Source organism: Aedes albopictus, chromosome 2 (assembly GCF_035046485.1).
Source record: "Aedes albopictus strain Foshan chromosome 2, AalbF5, whole genome shotgun sequence".
NCBI classification, from domain to species: Eukaryota; Metazoa; Arthropoda; class Insecta; order Diptera; family Culicidae; genus Aedes; species Aedes albopictus.
In genome coordinates this window covers 216,356,423-216,363,089 of record NC_085137.1, presented here as the reverse complement: position 1 = coordinate 216,363,089, position 6,667 = coordinate 216,356,423, and positions in this window count along the sequence as shown.

Genomic DNA, 6,667 nt, shown 5'->3' with positions numbered 1-6,667 from the left:
TCAACCATTAACTGGACCACACGTGTTCATTTCATTTTCTCCCGGAAAAAGTCTCTTCCTTGCGGCCGAATCTCCAAGAAATAAATGGAATTGTGCCGTTTTCAAGAAACACGGAAGTTATACCGGAAGCTTATCGCATCCCGCAACGACTTCGTGCCGCGTACCAATACATATAGGGTTTCGAACTACTTGGGCACCAGCACCAATTCCCGGCACCTCGTAGCAAAATAAATCAAAATATCACTTGCCGCATTTAGCTGCACGTTCACTCTAAAGCCGCACAAGTGCTCAAAACAATTATCACACGCAGGCGAGTGCACTCCGTCAGCACAAAGATGGGTGCCGAAGTGATTTCCCACTTGATTTTGCTGAAAGTTCGGGACTGGTGCCGGGAATTGATGCTGGACTAGGTGCAGTAAATTCGTTCAAAATCAACTTTCCGGCAGAAAAACTTCACAACAATCACTGTTAACAACAAGTTCATGCAATAAGGTATCTGATTCAGATGGAAGTAGTGGACGAAAACGGTCCTTTCGTTGTGAATCACGGAGACAAATTTCGTTCGTTTGAAACAAAAATATTCATGTTTATTCGGTAAACTGATAAAATATTTAAAACTAAAATATTAATTTTTAAAACAAACTCAATTACTCATTGATTTCTAGAATACCCTTTGAAGAGCCTCCCGCTTCGCCGTCGAGAACATTAACAAAACTCTCAAGTTTCAGCTGCATCACCAAAAAAGATTTCCTTTTGCAAAAAAGGCAAGTTTCACCAAAAGTTTCCACGAAATCCCATTGATTTCGGGAGCGTATGTTATCTACATGATGTTGGCATTGAAAGTGCCACGCGCGAGGTGGATTTTCCTAGAGAAGGAAATAATTTTGTAAATTTAATTGGAAAACAAATATTTCCGTAGGGCCGACCTGCCACAAAAAAAAAACAAAAAAAATTACATTTGTTTCTAACATAACCAGTCAGAAGGTACATGTTTGTTTCAAAAATGGATTGAATTTGCTTCAAATGTGACGTTCGATTTGCTCCAAACAGTTTTATTTTTGTTGCCAGAACAAATTGACAATTTATTTGAGTTTACCTGAAATATTTTTGATTTTACCATGCTTTTTTCTGCGTGATTTAGGCACCGACGAACCGACGTGACAACTAGAACAAATAAATTCAAATTTGTTGTCCGCGACGCCATGATGAAAAATAGCCGAACACTATCGCCACCCAAGGGGTTGGTCATTCGGCACATTGTGCCCGGCACACTTGCCGGCACATCTCTGCACACATGCCGGCACAATCCGGCACACATGGGCACAACATAGAAATCCAACTTTGCGGTATGGAATCAAACTGTCATTATACTTACGATTGCAAAAAATCCCTTCATACAGATTCTAGACAAGTGTTCTGGGTGGAATTTTGTCGGTAAACACCGACTAGACCAATAACATTCGCCAAAAATAGACAGGATTATAATTAGCGCAAAAACATTCTAAGAAAATATTCCACTGGGCACATTCGGCACACCTCCGGCACGTTCGGCACACTTCGGCACACACTGAAAAATAACCGGCACAGTTTAGGCACATATTGGCACACGCTCAAAAATCACGGCACAAATGAAGTGTGCTGAATGTCCAACCCCTTGATCGCCACCTCTATAACGGCTCGCGATGATTTGATAGCTCGACACCGAACCCCCGTGTGTTCATATAGGAAACGGTTCGCGTCTGCGCTGATTTGACAGAAGCGATCGCTCGCTTCGGTGGTCGACCGTTAAATTTGGAGGGGACACTTTTGAATCACCACTGTCACGTCGGTTCGTCGGTGATTTAGGTAATGCACAATTTTGTTTACAGTGTGCCGGAAATAGGGTCAAAACCCCTATGCAAGGATAAGGACGGAAGCCTCTTGACGGACGGACGTGAGGTGATCGAAAGGTGGAAGCAGGACTTCAATCAGGACCTAAATCACAGAGAACAGATGAACATGCTCGAACAAAATTGCTTGATAATCTTGTGTAAAGAAAAAACCAAGCTCAGTAGCGGCATCGACGGTGACTTTCCCACCTAAAAACTCGTTTCGACATCATGATGGCGCTTTACTAAAGAAATATTTCACTAGCGCACCTTTAAATTTTCCTACTCAAAGACTGTGCTGTATTTGGTCAAATAACAAGACACAGACAAACAGACGTAACACTTGCGAAATTTCCATCGACCACGCTTTTAACGATCATTTTAAGTTTTCATAGTTGTGGCTTTCACAACCAGAGGCGCGCACATCGTTTTTCTATGCGTTTGACGTTTCACACTAGCACCTCCTGTTGACGATATTGCACAACACAGTGATTCGTGCAACTTTTCCACCAGGTGATGGTAGTGTGAACTGGGCGATGGATTTCCATGAAAATCGTTCATGGTGTTACGTCTGTTTGTCTGTGAACAAGATGTTTATGATTCTCTCTAACATAAAAGCTCTCATTTTTGGGTAACACCCATGCCGCACAGGGACTGTGTTGGAAACACACATTTTTTAAAATTGACTGTACGCTCACATTTTTGCAAAATATCAATATTTTTCGGTATTTGAAGGTAGTTTATAAACCCAGTGAGGTTGCCATGTCGAAATTATTGCAAAATACATGTTCCAAGGGGTTGGACATTCAGCACACTTCATTTGTGCCGTGATTTTTGAGCGTGTGCCAATATGTGCCTAAACTGTGCCGGTTATTTTTCAGTGTGTGCCGAAGTGTGCCGAACGTGCCGGAGGTGTGCCGAATGTGCCCAGTGGAATATTTTCTTAGAATGTTTTTGCGCTAATTATAATCCTGTCTATTTTTGGCGAATGTTATTGGTCTAGTCGGTGTTTACCGACAAAATTCCACCCAGAACACTTGTCTAGAATCTGTATGAAGGGATTTTTTGCAATCGTAAGTATAATGACAGTTTGATTCCATACCGCAAAGTTGGATTTCTATGTTGTGCCCATGTGTGCCGGATTGTGCCGGCATGTGTGCAGAGATGTGCCGGCAAGTGTGCCGGGCACAATGTGCCGAATGACCAACCCCTTGACATGTTCATGTTAGCGTACGAGCAATTTAAAAAAAATGTGTGTTTCCAACACAGTCATGTGCGGCATGGATGTTTACTAAAAATGTGCAGGCCGAACACATTTTTGAGCGTAGCCGTTTTTGCGTGTTGTTTCACTAATTCAACAACAAAATTTGGGCAACCCATTGATAATTTGTTTCATCGCTTTCAATAAGTGAGTATAACAACAATACAATTATTGTTTACCAAGTAAATCCAACACAACATCTCGGTGGAACTATGTTGGGGTGCCCACTCAGCAACACTAGCGCCAAAAGGTAAAACAACGGCAAATTTGTATCTCTTTTCGAAATGTGACAGCGCCGCGTAATGGCAACATTCCCAGGTATTTCAAAACAACCGTTGCAATGCTTTACACAACCGCACTGCAGGAGCTTGAACGTCTGTTCTCTGTGCCTAAATGGCGTGAAGAACGTAGGCACGAGACCAGTGAACCAACTCCCACGCTGAGGGAAATGGGGAAATTAAGTATGCCATTCATCAGCTCTAAACCTGCATAGCAGCTGGTAAGGATTGTATCGCAGCTGAATTCATCAAGATGGGCTCAGAAAGGTTGGCCACCTATCTGCACCGGCGGATAGTCAGGATCTGGGAAACCGAACAGCTACCGGAGGTGTGGAAGGAAGGGGTAATCCACAGACAAACAGACGTCTCACTCTACTCACTTCCCATCATTTCACTTTTTAACGGATTATTCAAATATTCCGTAGTTCGCAAATCGCTCGCTCATGGCGCTCGCATCGTTTTTGCTCCTGTTTGACGTTTGCTCACTACCGCCATCTACTCAGTAGATTTGCGTACCACAGCACAGACAAACAGACGTGTCACTTGGAAGAAAATGCGATAAAAATCATCGTCACGAAAACATAATCGCCCAATGCTAATTATGCTGTGGTACGCAAATCTACTGAGTAGATGGCGGTAGTGAGCAAACGTCAAACAGGAGCAAAAACGATGCGAGCGCCATGAGCGGAATATTTGAATAATCCGTTAAAAAGTGAAATGATGGGAAGTGAGTAGAGTGAGACGTCTGTTTGTCTGTGACCACAGCATAATTAGCATTGGGCGATTATGTTTTCGTGACGATGATTTTTATCGCATTTTCTTCCAAGTGACACGTCTGTTTGTCTGTGGGTAATCTGTCCCATTCACACACTGACGATACTGATCGTATGTTTTTCATAGTTCACATCTCATGAATCAGTTATTTTTATTTTTTTCGTCATTTCATAGTTCTCGTATGCTTTTCATACATTGAAAAGCGAAATCCATAAGACTTGTCGTATGAAAAATCTCATAAGAAGCATCCTATGAAAATCATAAGATGTGGTTGCAGATTCCAGGTTGCATTTTTTTTTAATTTGTGCAAAAATATGTATGATAGTCATAAGACATACTTTCAGTTTTTATACGTTATCGGTATGATTTTGATACGTGAGTGTAATGAAATTTATACAGTAACAGCACAGACAAACAGACGTAACCCCTTGAACGATTTTCTTGGAAATCCATCGCCCAGCTCACACTACCATCACCTGGTGGAAAAGTTGCACGAATCACTGTGTTGTGCCACATCGTCAACAGAAGGCGCTAGTGTGAAACGTCAAACGCATAGAAAAACGATGCGCGCGCCTCTGGTTGTGAAAGCCACAACTATGAAAATTTAAAATGATCGTTAAAAGTGTGGTCGATGGAAATTTCGCAAGTGTTACGTCTGTTTGTCTGTGGTAACAGTATGACAATAATAGTTGGCGCTTTGAATCCAAAATCATAGTTCGTAACTATGATTTTCGCAAGAAATTCTTGTGGCAAAAAATCATAGTTGATTCGTATGATTTTCGGAGTGCAATAAAGGCGACCATTTGGAATGTGACAACTTCAGAGCGATCACTATTGTGAATGTTGCCTACAAAGTGTTATCCCAGATCATCTTCTGTCGTCTGTCACCTAAAACGAATCAGTTCGTGGGAAGTTATCAAGCCGGCTCCATCGACGGCCGGTCGACAACGGATCAGATCTTCACCGTACTGCAAATCCTCCAGAAATGCCGTGAATACCAGGTCCCAACGCATCACCTGTTCATCGACTTCAAGGCAAGGGTGCGACCATTCATTTGCAAAGATTTACATTCATTTGCTATTATCTCAGTTTAGCATGCTATCGAAAAACAATGTATGGATGAATTTAACCATGTAGTTTTATTTGAAAGTTTGCCGAATAACATTGTGGTCGCACACGCATACCAAAGTCGTGAGCGAGCTGTGAAGGCAACTTTCCACAGCTTGAATGAAATTTACATTCAACGCGTGGAATGCAAATGAATGGTCGCACCCTGTTTCAAGGCGGCATACGCAGAGCTATGGAGAATCATGGACGAAAACGGCTTTTCTGGGAAGCTGACTAGACTGATTAAAGCAACGATGGACGGTGTGCAAAACTGCGTATAGCAGTACTTCCCAAACTGTGCGCCGCGGCGCCCTGGTGCGCTGTGAACATTTCTCAGGTGCGCCGCAGGCTCTTGAATTAAAACCAAAAGAACAAACTCTAATTTTTCTAAACATGATAGGGAATCGCGCCACTTGGGCAGTGGCTTCTATATTCGTCTGTTTTCCACTATAACTCAGTCAAATTTGAACCAATTGACACAACTTTTGGAATGTGGTGAGATAGGTGTAGTATCTACCCGTGTACAACATTTCAAGTCAATTGGTTCAAAATTGACTGAGTTATAGTGGCAAACAGACGAATATAGAAGCCACCGCCCAAGTAGCGCGATACCCTACATCTTTTCTTTTGATGTTTTCGATTTGTTTAGTGAAACTAGTGTCGCCTCACAACCTTTATTTATTCTATTCCAAACTCTTGGCTTTTAGAGAAAGACTTAAAAAAGGCATGCAAATGTGGTTTTTTTCTTCCAAAATTTCAGTTAAGGTGAATATTTGACGAAACCTTGAATTTTCAAGGGCACAAATTTGAAAACCAAAATTTTAATTTGCGCTGAAAAAATTATTGGTTTCCTGGTGGGGATGGCTTATCGATTAACTTTGCAGCGCAAACCAAGGGTTCGTTCAAATATTACGTAACGCTGTGGGGGGAGGGAGGGGGTCTAGCGTTGTGTTACGCTTCATACAAAATTTCAAAATTTCCCATACAAATGTCGTTACGTGGGAGAGGGAGGGGGTCGAAAAGTGTCAAATTTTGCGTTACGTAATATTTGAATGAACCCCAACATTCGGGCCTTCAGATTTGTGCTTGACGTTTGGCTAGTCATATCTCAACTTTAAAAAATAAATATTCCGTAGGGTAAGGGAGGTATTTTGGACCCCTTTAGGAAGTAGATGAACAATTCAGCGAAAAAAGAAAGTTCTCACTTCAAAATATGGATAACTTTAGTAGGCATTACGTAGATCAACATGTTTTCTGTCGGAAAAGGCAAAACAGAACTCAAAATTGTTGTAGTAAATACAAGAAATATCAAAACTCCTGAAGGATCTCGGGCTTCTATTTTGGACCACCTGATTTTATTTTGGACCACCAAGTGCACA